Below are 17,933 nucleotides of genomic sequence, written 5' to 3' on the forward strand. Positions count from 1 at the left end.
GCAAGCGTACCAGCGGCCATTTCACGCAGAGGAAGGAATATATATTACGCGCTACGGTTCATCGCCACCGGCCTGCAGCTCTCGGAGGTCGGTCGTTCGCGAAGCATTCATCGGAATGGCCTACATCTCTGCTGCAGACACTGTCCACGAAGTTGCTCTCGCAATTACTGTGTTAGCCGGTAGAAGGGCTGGGTCAGCTTTCCTGTGACCTCCGCTTCAAAGCCAATGCCAAGGAGACATTTGCATGGTGAGATCGAATTCCCAGTGCTATCGCCAGCGTGAATAGCGCGCAGATTGCTGTTTGCAATTAGAAGGGTTCAACTAGGCTGGTTCAGCGCTTCCTTCGTTCGGCTGATAAAACTATACGGTCAGGACGGGAAAATATTGTAGAGATCTCTTATTTGTCTGCCCTTTTTTCTCTAGTTCGGGAGTGCCGCACTTAGTTCCTCAATTTCACAGTACGGCGCGCACCGTCAGCACCACGCTCTTCGATTTTACTTCGCGCAGGCAATGCAGGGCCCGTCTATCGTGATGTTCCATTTCAAGTTCCGTTGCTTCTATCACGCGACGCGCCGTGGGGCAGATTGCAGGGATAGCGGCAGCGCGGCGGTGAGCAAGTCATGTCCGAGCCGGTGACGAAGGGCGAAAAAAGAAGGAAAATTGATATAGTCGGCTAGTACAGGTGTCCCTAAGAACCAGTTCACGGTTTTGTCGCGCTCGCTACTTAAAGGGAAGCTGAAAGGTTTTCCAGAAAAAAATGAGCGAACATCTGTACATAATGGTTTTCAACCCTCCGAATTCGAATATCGTATCGAAATTGAGCGAAAGAAAGCGCAAATATATTTTATTTCGACAAAAAGTGCAGCAGCGGACACGCCCTGCTCGCGCGTCTCGTTTCCGCCTGTGATTGGTCGGGCGCCTCGTGACGTCAACTCTAGTAACCGACCGCTGCCGCTACACATGAAGCGCGGTGCCAGGTAGTTTGGTGCTGTTTTTCTGAGACGGTAATGGAAAATTTAGAGAGACTGCGTTTTTCTGAGGAGTTCGGCGTTACTCCCTACATGTACGAGCCGATTGCGAAGAGCCGGCCTCTCGAAGAAGCAAACGATGCTGGTGCGAGCAGTGCTTTCGACGCGAACGAAAGCAGTCTTGGGATCTCCTCGTGTTGGAAATGCTCTTTGGTGAGTATGTTTCTTGCAAAGCGATTTAGTGATCTCGCCGATCTTTCGCCGATCTAGTGAGCTCGTTTCCGGTCAAACAACTGTAGTGTTGTGTTCCTGCATGCCTCCTCGTGGAACGTAAGCGGGGATGCGATCTTCGGCATTTGTGCGCTGTCCAAAGCTGTCGGCAATCTACAAAGACGGTTTAAACGCGTGAAAAGCTTCCCGGTTCATGCAATACGTGTAGTGACCTTCATCTGTTGACTACCATGTTGACTACCACTCACGTTGATTACCACTCACGTTGACTACCACGTACGTTGACTGCCACTCTACATACACGCAGACGCACCAACAAAGGAATGCAGGGTCGATCGAAGCAGATTACGATGGCACGCTCGCAGAAACAAGCGCGGTCAGGCACGGTCGCGGACGCTGCGAAGGAACGAAACACTAGAGTTGACGTCACAACACCGCGGTTTCCGGTCTCCGCTCGCAGCGTCAGCAGCAGCGCGCGGCATTCGACGGGGGGCGGAGCTACAGCGCAATTTCAACCGACGATTACGTCGCTCTTAATTGAAAAAAAACCCCAAATTTTACCTACATGGTTTATAAGGTTCCCGCATCCGTATATGAGCGTCTTATTGAATTCGACAGACTCTTCAGCTTCCCTTTAAGTGCTGGCAGTGCGTTCCTGTTGCGTGCATCGTGCGAGCTCCGGGTAGCAGACGACATAGCGCTGCGCTGCGCTGTGCACCTGTACCAACTCATTTACGCTTGCGATACCGCCTGTCGACTGAGGATGAAAAAGAATGACATTAATAAATTACTTCTGCATTGCGTAAACGCCCGGCACCACACGTTTATACTTCAGAACTTGGCGTATAATATTTAATTTATATTTCACATTTATTTAGCAAGCAGAAACATTCTGCGATTCCTCGATTAGCTCGTCTTATGATGACGTACACTTCAAAGGTGGCACCCTCTCATCTATTGGTCGCGTCCTCCCCTTCTTCCACCACCGGCTTGGGAGTGGCACATTTAGTGACGCAAGCGGCGAAGCGAACAGTTCGGCCCCCGAGTTTCCTTCCTCCACATGGAGGAAGGAAACTGAGGAGAGGCCCTACCCCCTCCGCGCGCTAGGAGAAAAGTGTGGAGGAAGTGACGTTGTACGTTCTCCTCTTTTTTGCTGATTTTTTTATTTCGTTGCCGTAGCGGCCACGCCTTTTGGGCCACAATGGCGGCTTTGTTTTGGTTCTGTGCGCTCACACGTGTTGCTCTGTAGGTTTCGTACCGTGGCAAAGGCGCCGTGCGGGCAGGTTTGCGTTGGTCTCCGTGTTTTGTTGCGCTGCGTTATCTGGACCGGATGTTGCTGTGGCCAGATGGGACAGGTGGAACAGGAGGAACTAAAGTTCGTGAAACGAACGCGCATGCAACGCTGTACGCAATGTACCGCGCCACGGCAATGCCTACGGACGAAGGAATATCCGCGGGAAATTTTGCCCTCTTTCGCGGAATCATGCTAACGTGCTAACGATTGCTTAGTTTTGCTGCGGAGCGCGCGCGTCCGAGCAGCACGGTTGCGCGCAGCGCGGCGTGGTTGCGCGAGAAATGTAAACAAGAGAGGAGAGCTGGCCCGATAGGCGGAGCAACACCAAGAGCAACGCGAACTTCCGGCTTCACTTTAGCTTCGCAAAGAGTGACATCAGGGCCTCTCCTTACTTTCCTTCCTCCGTGTTCCTCCACGACGGCCGCCATTATCCGCCATATTTACTCTCTGGTTGGCTGTCGAGAGGTCACGTGCTTTAAAATTTGTGCCGGGAAGCGGAAGTATTGCAATTTTGCGTTTTCATCAAGATGACGAAACGTGACGTGGCGCTGCAAATTTTATCGACTAATACATTTTTTGGTCCTTGGCAGCTATATTGCGACGTTATCGCTTCGAAAAGAATGTGAGCGGTAGCATACAGAAGCCAGTGCAATGCATCTGCAAATTCCCGAATATGTGTTGGCGATCCAAGATATGCGCCACACCAGCTTGCTGATTGGCTGAAGGAATATCCCGTGAGGAGCGTCACAGGAAGGGCTGTTCCGTAAACGTCATTTTGACGATGCGTGACGTTGCGCTGGGCCGCCATTGCTGAGATTTTCCGCCATAATTTATGGTGCGACGAGCCGCGCGAATTATGCTGATGAGCAGCCACATGCAATGACAGCCGAGAGGAATGCGTATCGCCACATTTTCCCCGTCGTTTGGCGCCATGAAGTCTTTTGTTCATAACGCGTGGTCATAGTATTTGCATCGATCTCGGATGGTGTTGGCATTTGTGTTTGGGGCCATCATTTTTTAAAAGAACGCGTTTATGCGAAATAATATTGGTTGAACATAGCAAACTTTCGGCAATGTTGTCCACTTTTCACTGCTGCATTTGTATTGTAATCAAGATTAATGCCTTTTCGCATAATCAAAAGTTATGACAACGGCGTCTTTCTAATTTATAAAAAGAAATGTACGCAAGGCGGAGTTTCCTCCCGCTCTGCGAGTAACCAGCGAAGTGAACAAGAAATGGCAGCGCCAGCGTTTGCGTCGCGCGAGTGGATATCTCTGGCGCGCGCAACGCTGTCGGTAATATTCGGCCGTTTCTCAGCCAGCCGAGTCGGGCTGAGTCACTTGCGTTTCACGAGATAGCGATAACATGACCTTGTTAAGAACGGCCCAGCTGAGGTGCAAGTGTTGCCAGCCAGTTGCGACGACGGCGGCGTCAACTTTCGAGGAACGACACCGTTACGCTCTAGCCTCGTCGCCGTTGTGACTGAGTTCGACCAAGCAGGCTTTGTGCCGCAACACGACACCGCCAACCGGGTCGGCCGCGAGCGGGGGAGTTGCCGCGGGAACGTCGTCGGGGACCGCTTCCCACGCGCCGACCAAGACGCAGGACAATGGCTACCCGGGCGCGCTGCGAGGAGCAGCTCCGAGTTCTACGAAATCCGTGTGACGTCGGTTCCGGACCGGACCGTGAACCTGTGTGTGTGTGTGTAAGCCGTCCCGGGGAGAGGCGGCGTGTTCACAATGACTGGACGAACGTTTCCGTCCCCTTGGAATGAAGGGGGGGCCGAGTGTTTATAAACCGCTGTTGTGCGGATGCTCGAGACACTTTCTTAAGCAGTCATGTTAGACTGAGACACTCTCTCAAGCAGTCGTGTTAGACTGACGTACTTTCTCTCGCAGTCATGCTAGGATTGAGCCCCCAATCATAACAGCCTAGAACGTGCGCGCATCACCACTGGCAGGTCGTGTATGTTGTCTCAACGAAGAAAACAAGAGCGTTGGCGCCAACCATACGATGACTCATTCCATATCCCGGGGACACGCATCCTAGCTAATGCAGCAGACGACGGAAGCGAGATGCGTTTTCAACGGAATCATCATGCGCTTTGAGCTAGCTGCTTTATTTTTACTGCGGAGGAACTGTTTCCCAGGTAGCACAAAAGAGATACGTAACGTTTTCGTAGCGTTTATCCAAGACGATAAAAACGGTTTAAAGAAGACACGAATGAGAGAACTTCGGCGGGAAAACGTCGTATATCTCTGCTAATGTCCGGCTTAATTACTTTCTTGAGACGATCTAGAACAGGTCTGCAAGACGTATTCGAAAAGCTGGTCTAGAAATAGGATTGGGAAAGACACAAGTAATCCCTTTGGCAAAACTATTCGTAACCAATTTCTAAACGTTTTTAGGACGTTATCAAAAAGCTGGTCTAGAAGCGGTCTTGAAAGGTTTACGATCATCTGAAGCTAATTTTCGCGGGTGACGGGCGCGATCAGACATCGTTGTTCAAAACACGCGTTTAGTTTCGCCTCACGCGACTGGCCTATGCCGCGCAGACGTCGTCAGCCGCACCCGTTGGCACGGCCTAGGCCAATCGCGTGAGGTGAAACTGATCGGGCGTATTGAACAACGATCTCCAATCGCGCCCCAGATGAGTAGAAGCGTCGGTGTTGACTGTAAGAGCCACGGCGCAGTGCCAAGCACTGTTCCCCGCATGGCCGGCGCATCCTCTACCAAGTCGCACGAAAATGAGCCTGTTAGGAATAATAAATCCTTAATACTGCCTTTAGTAAGCTACGATGCTTACAACCACAATGGGAATGACATCCTGCAATGAACAAATGGCCACGTCTTGGTAGGTGGCCAGACCAAGCCCTTCATGCCAAGAGTGCATGAAATGAGAACATTTTGACAAAGCAAAAACACTTTATTAAAATGTCATGCTTATGCAAGGTTCGAACAAACTGTGTGAGAAATGCAAATAGAAGTAAAGGTACATAAACAATGACAAAAGTCGCAGAAAGGATTCGTAATGAACTCGAAAGTGAACATTCACTAGCACATAAACAAAATTCCAAGTACACATACAAAAATGAACAGAAAAACCTGGAGTGTACTAAAGTGTCTAATTTATCATAGTAATGTGCACGTGATATTAGATGGACTAGAGTTATGCAGAAGTGACATCGGAGCGAATGGAAGAAGTAGACTGAAAAATGCAAGAGTATGAATCGGATGGTAACTGGCTCCAAGCAATGTTACCTATCAGCTAGAAGCTTGAAAAGAGCACAAAAAGAAATACCACCGCATACCATTCCTGTGACAGAAATAAAAAAATGGGAACAATGCAAAATTGGAAATATTGCCTTTAGGATATATCAAAGAAGGTAATGGCGAGAAAAAATAACCATACAACAAAAAAGCAAAAAGTGAAATTAGTACAGAATACTTAAACGGGGGATTCAGTGTAACAAGTGAACACTACTGTAGTACAGCGAACGATGAGACAGTAATGCTGCATCTTGCCACTCCAGAACGTGAGAAATGAATATGCAAGCCTCATATTAGAAACTTACATAAACATGGAAATAAACTGGAATGCACTGGAAGCTGCATTTGTGTAACAAAGGAAGCAATGGTCATAATAAATAATATGTGTTTTATCTAAAAAGTCCTTTACAAGAGGCAAAGTTGTACCTCTCTGGCAAAAACAAAGTTGCAACGAATAATTTGCAAACCAGCAAATACATTAATTAGCACACTGACATGTCACACTTTGCACACATCTCCAGTCTCCTAAAGTAAAAAAAAGCACTCTGAATGAGAAAAACGTTTAACACATGTAGCCCAGAGCAAATTCTTTGCCAGTTCACTCACACTTTCACATCCAAAAACATTTGCCACAAAGTCCAGGCACAGTTCCACTGATGTTTACCAATTCACCCCCACTTTCACGTCCAAAAATATTTGGCACACAGTCCAGGCAGAGCTTCATAGATAAACAGCTTGAGAGCACCCTACTGATTATTGTGCATTCCCGCTGCTGGAAATAGAACTGCCGCACATGCTGGTAGTGGTTTCAATGTAGACACACTTGCTGCCCTGGACAGGTATGCTCAGATATCTGCACTGGTGCTCCATTTTGTCGAAGTAGACACATTGATGCACTACGCTGGTAATTGAAATGTATTGAATGCACAAGTATTGGCTTCACCAGAGAGACTTGCCCACATACCACCACTGGCATATATATGCACTTGCTCTTCACTCAGTAGCATTGAACTTAAAGTGTTCCCTATGTGGGAGCTATGTGTAAAACCGGTGTCACACGACCACTCTCGATCGCGATCACGCCCGATCCGGATCGAAATTATCGATGCGACTGGCTCACTCTCGTAGCTTGCGCAGAGGAGCCAATCACGAACGAGAAATTCGATTTGTAACGGACTGGATAGCGGCTAAAAGAGCCCCGTGTGAAACCGGTATCAAATAATGCACAGACGTACGCTAGGAAAATGTGTTGCACAAGGACAAAGAACTGCGACATGCCCTGTTGTGCGAAGCGCGTGAACAGAACACACACACATATATATATATATATATATATATATATATATATATATATATATATATATATATATATATATACATATATACATGTGTATAAAAACTGCGAGAGCGCTTCGCGAACTCCATGCGCACACATGGCACCCGCACGAACTCGGCAGGCCGCCGTAAAGCGCGAAGGGCGCACAGCGTACATTCCGACACCTGTCCCAAACTGCAAACAATCGTACTACCAAAAGCATACAAGTTATTTTATACCAAGGGCATACTCGACTCACGTATGCAGTATCCACAAGCGAGTTATGCAGCGTACATGCTGTATCCATTCGCCAAATAGTAAAATTGATGACAAGCACAAGGCTACAAGGGACTCAATACATTACTACCACTTGAGGCGTCAAATAAAATAGAATTTGGCCGTTTCATATATTGGACACAATATATGGACACATGTGGTACCCGGTAATACCATGAAATACCCATCACGTGGGTAAAGGGGGCGAAACCACAATCGAGAACCTGAAGCGCAAACGATAAAAGCACGGTATGGTGCACGCAAAATTCTGTCAGTGCGCTGTAGCGCGAGGGAAGAAAATAGGGCGAGCACTTGACCTCACCCTTTGGGATACCGCACTAGCACTGAATCATTAAAAAAAAAGCCTGTTTGAACCAGTTCCCTTGTCTGCAACACTCTTGCTAAACGGGAGACTAAAATACCACGATGACGGCTCTATTGCGGAGATTGGCAAGGTGCGCACAGACAGACATTTTGCCGCCTTTCTTCGCATTCTGCAAAATGCTTTCTTGTTAGGATCACGCATAGCGGCCGATCCCGACGCTAGGGACACACAGGCACGATTTCGTCCCTCTAACTTTCGTCCTTATACTGCCCTTAACGCCTTAATTACAGCGTCAGTGAAAAGGCGCCTCACATAACATGACAATGAACTTGAAGAGCTGATTAGTGCCCTCCACTCCGCGCCCTCCAATTGAAAACACTACTGATTTCCAAATTAAACTACACAAACAGATCGCACAACCCAAACTAATCACAGAACGTCGTTTTCTTGACGGCAAAACCCTGCAACACTTACATGACAAAGGGCAGCGGCAGCACATTCAGAACAGCCGCTATCATACCACAGCGCAATGCAAGTGCGATAACGCTATTATGCCCGGCTCAAATAGATCGCACAACCCAAACTAATCACAGAATGTTGTTTTCTTGACAGCAAAGCACTGCAACACTTACATGACAAAGGGCAGCGGCGGCACATTCAGAACAGTTGCAAACAGACCATAGTGCCATGCGAGTGCGATAACGCAACTATGCCCGGCTTCACGAATAACATGGCCGCCTTGGTCACATAACAATTGAAAACACTACTGATTTCCAAATTAAAACCGCACAAACATATCGCACAACCCAAACTGATCACATAATATCGTTTTCTTGACAGCAAAACACTGCAACACTTACATAGCAAAGGGCAGCGGCAGCACATTCAGAACAGCCGCAAACACACCACAGCGCAATGCGAGTGCGGTGACGCGACGACGCCATGACGGCGCGACTATGCCCGGCTCGCCCGGCATCACGAATCACGTGGCCACCTTGGTCACATGATTTGACGACGGTATCGCCACCTTGCGCAAGGTTGGATCGCGTTGATGGGTTGCTGAATATTGTAGAAGCCGCTTAAGAGGCTGACGCGCCGTGGCGTGGCGGTGGCGCCTTGAGTCGTTTTCAAAACGTATTCACCCCTCGTTTTTAAGCTGCCTGGCTTCCAACGTTATCAAAACGTATTCACCCCTCGTTTTTAAGCTATCTTGTTTGGAACGTCTTTGATGCGTCGATTTTGGTCAAAAATCCGTTTCAGACGTTGAATCCCTTAATACGACGTTTTCAAGACTTTGTGTGCTACCTGGGAATTTTTGCTTTACCGAGAACCTTAAGTTCAGTGCCTTCATTTCAGTTTCTTAGGCAAAACGTCAAGTTGGCGTCACGTTATGAAAGCGAAATGAGGCTATCAGCGCCATTTTATTCGCGTCGGGTCTACGTCACGCATCGGAGAAAATCATAAGAAAATAGAGACCTTTAGCGTGTCCGCTATTCCGGCAAACTGGGGCGATTTGGGCGGATTGCCGGATGGTCGGGGGCGTGAGCGGCCGGAGCTGCGAAGCCGCCTGGTGTTGTAGAGCTCAACCAGACAAACAAAGAGCTAAATTGCAGTAACCTACTTTATTCTGCTTCGCTGCTGGTGCAAATTTTTGGCAGCGGCGTAATTGTGTTCACAATTACGCTGCTGTCGAAAACCTACAGCCCAGCTAAGAAGAATATAGTAATTGGCTCTGTATTTAGGTGGTTGAGCTTTGCACCACCAGCTGGCGCCACAAATCTGGCCGCTCACGTTTGCGCCTCCACTCATCCGGCAAACCGCCCGCGCCTGCCGGAGTACCGGACGCACTAAAATTCTCTAATGGCGGAATGTCCAGAATATCGCCCCGAAACACTGCTTTAACGCACCACAAATGTTCCTACTAAGTGCCATAAATACATATGTTGTTGCAAACGACAACCTATTGGCACAGACAGTTGAAGCTTGTTGATACACGGTTATTATATAGAAATAAAATTGTTTAAAATTTTGCCCACTCAGTTACAAATGTGCACTGCCGTGAAGTTCCACAGGTTGGTGAAGGTGAAATGTCCAGAATTCCTGAGTACAGTATAATCTCAGTTGTACGAACGTCGGTTTATCGAATATTTCAACATAACGAACTTTTTGAAAATCCCCGGCAGTTTTCTTATAGATTCTATGCAAAAATGTTTCACTTAAACGAATTTCGGAACAGTCAATATTTCAGTTTAACGAACTTGCTCAGAGGACCATGGCTCATTTTTGTCATCAGCTGGAGGTCGATAGCAATACTTCGTTTGAAGACTATGCACAGTGTGACAGTGCACTGATTACCTGTGCTGGACAGACGGATCTCGAGATTGTTTCCAGTGTTCATCCTGAAGAAGAAGAAGAGTGCGGCAAAAAAGAGGCAACTGCCGAGCCAGTTTCAAGCCCTATAACTCTAGCTGAGGTTGTAGGGTACATTAGAAAATTGAGAGACTTTGTGTCTCAACAGCAAGCTGGGCCAGAAGAAGTGTACAAAAACATTCACTCTTTGGACAGTTTTGTTACTTCCTGTGCTTTAAAAGTACAAGTGCAGAAGAAGATTACAGATTTTTTTCTAAGTGAGAAAGGCAGCATTATAACTGTTATGAATCTTGTACTTGTTGATATGTACAAATTCCATTTCACACATTTCTAACACTATGCATGCCATGTCTTTTGCTCCATGAATTGCACTTCAAACTTTTGACTCTTTGTGCCATGTCTTATGTTGGTCTAGTGAATATTCAGTTTAGTGAACTTTCAGTTAGGTGAACTATTTCCTTCGGTCCCTTGAAGTTCACTCAAGTGAGAGTTCACTGTATGTCCATGCTACAAGACACGATAGTATCTTTTTTAACGTAACACGAAGACATGCTTGTTATTATGTTGTACTAGGAATAAAACCTGATGATAAAAGCGATGACTTAACAAATAAGCAACTCATTAGTACGTTTTAGGAAGCAAAACTAGACAATATTTGAATAGCGCTCCTGAACAAACCAAAACTGAAACCAAATCTTGAGTTTTGTGTTACGGCCATCTGGTGGAAGACTGTCGAACTGAGTCATACGTGGCGTTAAAAAAAATGGAAGCATCACTCAGCACGGCATCGAACCACTGCCAGCGTTACGCTGAACGATAGGTGGGCGCGATTAAACAACTCGGCCACGGCTTCCTTTTTTTCATGGTATTTATTACGGTAGCAACAACCCGACGTTCACCAGTTGTGCATTGTGAGAGAATGGAGAGCACAATGAGTCACACAGAGAAAAGGCATCGTTCATACTGTTGGTAGAAATGTAGGTTTCGCTTTAGAAGGGTGGTAAGGATAGGCACCTCCCCAAAATGGGGTACCAGTCTGGCTGTGTATCAAGTCCATCATAAACCTGCTTTAGGTGTAGTGTCATTTGGATGAAATGTACCCTTGTAGGTACAGCCGTTTCGGTCCATCATCCGCGTTTTCCACAAACTGTGCATTCCGATGAGAAAAAACATATCGAAAGGTGCACTATTATCAACGTTTCAGCGAGTAATACGCTCGGGTTTTTAGATACCACGTGAACTTGCACGACTGCGTTTCAAAAATCGCTTTCGGGAACAGTGTTACGCCATGTGTTGAGAGTCAAGATAGGCATCACTCCAAAGCTGAGTCTCCGGGCTGATACGTTGCACTGGGTATTACAATAGACGCCGTTGTTTTATCGCAGGCATCGTTCTTGTCTCGAAAATCGAACACAAATTTTCGTAGTTTCCATAGGCTTCCATTACAAAATCTTTAACCGCTCTGGAAACAGAATTCTTGCTTGCCACAGCGTGATCACTGCATTTGGCTCGTGTGGATTGTCTTCTAGAACATGTCTGTCACCTGCCTTTTTCAATAACCGACATGCAGCTCTTGTTATTTGCGAAAAACCCGCTCGTTCCATTGAAAACGCGCTAGCTTCGTGCGGGGGCCGCTAGTTGGTACGTGTCCAGAAAAGCTGGATATGGAGCGACGGTCACGGAAGGGCACGACGCTCCTCCACTCCGCAACGCACAAAGACGCTACGGAAAGGTTCGTCGCCTCACCGACACGGCGCAGAGAAGGCTCGATCCAGAGTCAGATCGCCAACAGACGCGGGTTTATTCACCCAAGATACAGCACAGTGTAGCATTTGCAGGCTTGGAGTGACGCCTGAAACCGGCAAAAGATGCCGAGAGCGGGTGGGGCTATACTAATCCAGATACAACCAAATTAGGAAGGCCCACTAAGCTTGAACAAAGACACTCCCTCACCAGAACAGGAATTGGCCTCCCTGGTGCAGTATTCGGCCACTACCTCCCGAGAGAGAGAGAGAGTAAAACTTTATTCAATCTAAATAAAATAAGGCACGATGGTTGGAGCCCCTATTCCAGGGCCCCACTGGCACGAGCGGCTCGCTGGGCTTGGTCCAGAAGAGCCAACTGGCTCTCCCGACCCTCGTCCGCAAGCCATGCCTCCCACTGCCTATTCCTCATTAGTGGATGTTGGTGTAATATGGGACTGTCTATGTGCGGCGGCCTCCTGGGGCACTCCCATGTGATGTGTTTTAGTGTGGGTGTGTCTGTGCACCACGGGCACTCGTCAGTGAACCTCGTGGGGTGTATTCTGTGTAGGTGGTGCAGGTTGGGGTATGTATTCGTCTGAATACGACGCCAGTCCCTCTCCTGTTGGCTGTTTAAATCGGAGTGAGGATGTCCAAAACGTCTCCGCTCCTGCCTTTGCTGTAGGAGGATGTCACGAGAATTCGGTGGAAGGACGTCGCTAGGCCATGCCGTTGCTCGGACGTTCAAACCTCGAGCAATACGGTCTGCCCTAGCGTTTCCTGCCAGTCGCTCGTGTGCCGGACACCAGACGATAGTGTGGTGCCCCTCTAGTTGAGTGCCTAAAATTTTGATTATTGATTTGGGTGCCGTTCCTTGTAAAAACAGGCTGCAGGCCGCTTGTGAATCGGTTAATATGACAGCCGAATTGGTTTGGCGCTCGGCGTCCTGAATGGCCAAGGCGATGGCTGCAGCCTCTGCCACGCATGCCGAGGAGGTTTTGAAGGATGCCGTTGTTATGTTGTTGTTGCATGTAGAGACTATGCTGAAAGTGTCTGAGCTGGCTCGACTGGCATCCGTATAATACACCCCCGGTCCCATGCCGAAACGTTTGTGAAGGGTCTTTGCCCTTGCTCTGCGTCGTCCGGGATGGTACTTGGGGTGCATGTTTTTGGGAATTGGGGCCACCGCGATGTGCGATCGAACATTGCGGTCTATCTGTGCCGTTTCCTCTCCGCAATACTGGGGTCTCAGGGGAAAGCCTAACCTCACCAATACTTCCCTGCCCTGAGTTGAAGAACAAAGTCTTTCTTTCTGGGCATATAACGTCGCGACTGCGTACTCGTCAAAAGTATTGTGCAGGCCCAGTCCCTCGAATCTCTCTGTGCTAGTGCGTTCGGGAAGACCAAGGGCGGCTTTGAAGGCTTTTCTTATTATTGCGTTTGCCTGTTTAATCTCTTGGTTTGTCAAGGCCTGATACGGAAGGGCGTATGTGAGTCGGCTAACTACGAATGCGTGAACCAGGCTGATGGTCTCTCCCTCAGTTAGGCCGTCTCTGCTTCTTGCCACTCTCCTTATCATTCTGGCCACATTTCCTGTGACCGCCTTTAGTTTTTGTAGGGTGTGAGATGTTCCAGCATTCTGCTGTATCCACATCCCCAATATTCTGAGTGTCTCCACTTCACGAATTGGCACCCCGTCGAGAGTCAAAGTGAGCGGCACCCAGTCCTTCTTTCTTGCGTACTTCGCACGCACCCGAATGAATTCCTATTTTTCGGGTGCGCATGCCATGTCCGCCGCCCTCGCGTATTCCACGACTGCGTCTATGGCCTTTTGAAGGGTTTCTTGCTTGTCCCCGTAGGACCCCTGGTGAGCCCAGAACGTGATATCATCGGCATATATCGCACAACCGAGATTCGGGTGCTTATCGAGCTCCAGGGCTAGCTTTCTCATCCCTACATTGAATAGCAGTGGAGAGAGTATAGCTTCCTGAGGGGTACCTCTGTCGGGACAGTTGAAGGTGTCGGACCTCGTGGAGCCTAATCCGATTGTGGCCGTGCGGTGGCTGAGGAACGAGCGCACGTAGTTATAAATTCGCGATCCGCAGTTCACCGCTTCCAGTCCCTCCAGAATAGCGTGGTGGGAGATGCTGTCGAAGGCCTTTTTGATGTCCAATGCCAGTACAAATTTATCTTCCGACCCTCTGTTGGGGTGCAGGACCTCGTGCTTTAGTAGTAGAAAAATGTCCTGCGCTGACACGTGGGGTCGGAAACCGAACATGTTGGAGGGGAACATGTTGTTTAGCTCTATGTGGTTCGAGAGCCGGACCTGCACAACCTTTTCAAAGAGTTTCCCCGCGCACGACGTTGGGGAGATGGGTCGAAGGTTGTTGATGTTACGAGGCTTACCTGGTTTTGGAATAAGAATAATTTTTGCTTCCTTCCATTCTTTTGGAAGGACGCCGTCCTCTGTCCAGACCGTGTCGTTAAAGAATTTGGTCAAGCTCTTTAGCGTGTCGTCACTTAGATTGCGAATCATTGCGTTCGTGACCTGATCTACCCCTGGGGTCGTGTTTTTCTTGAAGGAGTGTGCCGCTGCGTAAACCTCTTCAAAGGTTACGGGGGCGTCCAGTTCCGGTTGGTCCTGACCTTCGTAAACGGGTTTGGTGGATTTCCCGGTCGGTACAGTACCTACGTATATCTCTTTAATTTTGTCTATGATGTCAGTTTCCCGACCTTCAAACTCGTTTTCAAGCAGCTTAAGTGTGCGATTCGCGACTGTTTTTGTTCCTCCCGGGCCAATCATACTTCGAAGAATGCGCCATGTTTTCTTTGTAGTCAACGTGCCCCGAAGCGAGTCGCTGAACTGACGCCAATTGCTGTCGCTTAGCTTTTGTGCGTATTCGTTAGCTTCCTGCGCTAGCTGAGCTATCCGTATCCTGAGTTTACGATTAAGCTTCTGCCTTTTCCACCTTTTTGTGAGGCCTCTCCGGGCTTCCCAGAGATGCAACAGGTGACGATCCACGGCTGGAGCCTCCGTTGTCGTTTCAATTGTTTTGGTGACCCTAGAGTGAATAACTCGGATCTGCTCGGCCCATTCTCCTACGTCTGTTATGCTGCCGATTGTTTTCTGTTTTTCACGAAATTTGGTCCAGTCGGATAGCCTTGCCTTGCCAATAGCTCTTCGAATCCTGGCTGCATTAACCGATATGCTTAAGATATAGTGATCACTTCCTAGGTTTTCACCTAGGTTCGTCCATCGCGTCTCACTTTCGTTGTTGGTGAACGTGAGGTCGGGGGAAGTGTCCTGGGACACGCTGTTCCCGATTCGCGTTGGGAGATCCGGTTGAGTCCTGCAATTAACCTATGGCCCTCAGTCCCCAGCAGCTGCGGAGCACCTGACCAAGGCGGCGGTCAGACCTCTAACGCAGCAGAGGGTGCTAAGAATATCTGGGTTCGGACAGCCCGCCAATGGAAACTGGCCCTGTCAACCTTTAACTGCCGAACTCTGTAGACTGAGGCTAGCTTAATTAGCAGGACTCTTTAAGGAACTATCAGACATTGTTTGGGATATCATCGGCCTTAGTGAGATTAGAAGAACTGGTGAGGCTTATACATTGCTGAATAACGGGCATGTCCTCTGCTATAGAGGTCTCCCAGATAAGCAATACGGGGTAGGATTCCTAATACATAAGGACATAGCGGGCAACACTGACGAATTCTACAGCGTTAATGAGAGGGTAGCTGTAGTAATCAAACTCAATAAGAGGTATTATTAAAAGGAGTACAAGCCTATGCTCCAACATCCAGTCACGACGATGAGGAAGTAGATCAGTTTTATGAAGATGTTGAATTAGCGATGAGAAAAGTGCAAACTCATTATACTGTAGCAATGGGTGGCTTCAATACAAAAGTGGGGGAAAACAGGCTGGTGGACAAGCAATTGGCAACTAGAGCGTCGATTTTAGGAACGCTAGAGGAGAGATGCTAGTAGAATTCACAGAAAGGAACAAGCTTTGAATAATGAACACCTTTTTCAGGAAGTGTAGCAACAGAAAGTGGACCTGGAAAAGCCCTAATGGTGAAACAAGCAATAAAATTGACTTCATAATTTCTGCTGATCCCAGCATAGTGCAGGATGTAGATTCGAAGTGATAGGTAGGGCAGAGTGATCATAGGTTACTGAGGGCTAGGATTCACCTCAATTTGAAGAGCGAAAGAGTAAAATTGGTCAAGAAGAAACAGGTCAACCTAGAGGCAGTAAGGGTAAAAGCAGACAAATTCAGGCTGGTACTTGTAAACAAATATGCAGCCTTAAAACAGAGAGATGAAGATGGCATAGAGGTAATGAATGAAACCGTAACTAGGCTGGCTTCAGAGGCAGCAATTGAATTTGGAGGCAAGGCACCAAGGCAATCAGTAGGCAAGCTTTCCCATGCAACAAAGGACCTAATAAAGAAGCAACAAAGAATGAATGTGTCCAACTCAAGAGATAAGATAGAATTCGCGGAACTGTCAAAACTGATCAACAAGGCGAAAATAAGTGATATTCGAAACTATAATGTGAGAAATACTGAAGAAGCCGTGAAAAATGGACGAAGCATGAAATCAGTGAACAAAGCAAGATGTATGCACTGAAAGATAAGCAGGGTAATATCATCAGCAATCTCGAAGATATTACCTCAATTAGAAAAAAAAATAATGAACAGGATACAGAAACTCCTCCTATAACTAGCGATGAGGTCAGAAGGGCCTTGCAAGACATGAAATGAGGAAGAGCGGCAGGAGAAGATGGAATAACAGTCGATTTAATTAAAGATGGAGGAGACATAATGCTTGGAAAACTGGCGGCTCTATATACGAAGTGTATATCGACTGCAAGGGTACCGGAAAACTGGAAGAATGCAAACATTATACTAATCCACAAAAAGGGAGACATTTTAAAGAATTGAAAGATTAAAGGCTCATTAGCTTACTCCCACTATTATATAAAATATTTACCAAAATAACTTCCAAAAGAATAAGGGCAACACTGGACTTTAGTCAACCAAGGGAACAGGCTGGCTTCAGGAAGGGATACTCTACAATGGATCACACCCATGTCATTAATCAGTTTATTGAGAAATCCAGAGTACATAAGCCTCTCTATATAGCTTTCATAGATTACGAAAAGCCATTTGATTCAGTAGAGATACCACCCCAGGTAGCACACAAAGTCTTGAAAACGTCGTATTAAGGGATTCAACGTCTGAAACGGCTTTTTGACCAAAATCGACGCATCAAAGACGTTCCAAACAAGACAGCTTAAAAACGAGGGGTGAATACGTTTTGAAAACGTTGAAAGCCAAACAACTTAAAAACGAGGGGTGAATACGTTTTGAAAACGACTTCACATAACTCGCTCTATCTGTTTAGTTATCAAGCGTACCGGATACGTTTTCGACAGCGCCGTTTTTGGCGGGAGAATTCCTCGCTTGTCAAACAGCACTCGTCGTGTCAATTGCTCCTCTATTCGACCTACATCAGAATGAGTGCGGCAAGAAAAAGAAATTCTTTTGTGGTGTTAACCTCACGTCAGAAGAGACGAAGGATTGCAAATGAACGTGGCATCCCAAGGGGAAGTGTTTTGCGCCAGGAGGAAGTGCAGCGCGAGTACAGAAACATCGAAGCCGCCCTTACGGCAATGGTAGCCGGCCGAGCCTTCAACAGGAAGAAAGATCTGTATGACTACCCGGTTCCTTCCAGTTTGTTTGGCATATCAAAGGTGTCATCACTAAATGTGACAACGAGCTCCTGGAAAATGAGCAGCATCGCATCCAAATGCTTCAAAATTCCCGCTGAACAATTAAGGCAGCTTTGCCGTGTTTCCTCTTATTCACAATGCAGTGGTGTGAATACCTTACCGCTGAACGGCTCAATGTTTTTTTACTGCTGAGGCACGAGTGCTTTACAGTTTTCGTGCTTATAAAGGTAACATATTGTGCCCAGTCGTCTGAATAATGAAAACTGTGGTTTTAATATAAACAGTCCGAGCACTTGGATATATATATATATATATATATATATATATATATATTCCTCTAGACTATTCTCTCTTCCACGACGATAATGGAAGAGAGAATTGTCTAGAGGAATTCGAAATCC

This window comes from Dermacentor andersoni, chromosome 1 (assembly GCF_023375885.2).
Source record: "Dermacentor andersoni chromosome 1, qqDerAnde1_hic_scaffold, whole genome shotgun sequence".
NCBI classification, from domain to species: Eukaryota; Metazoa; Arthropoda; class Arachnida; order Ixodida; family Ixodidae; genus Dermacentor; species Dermacentor andersoni.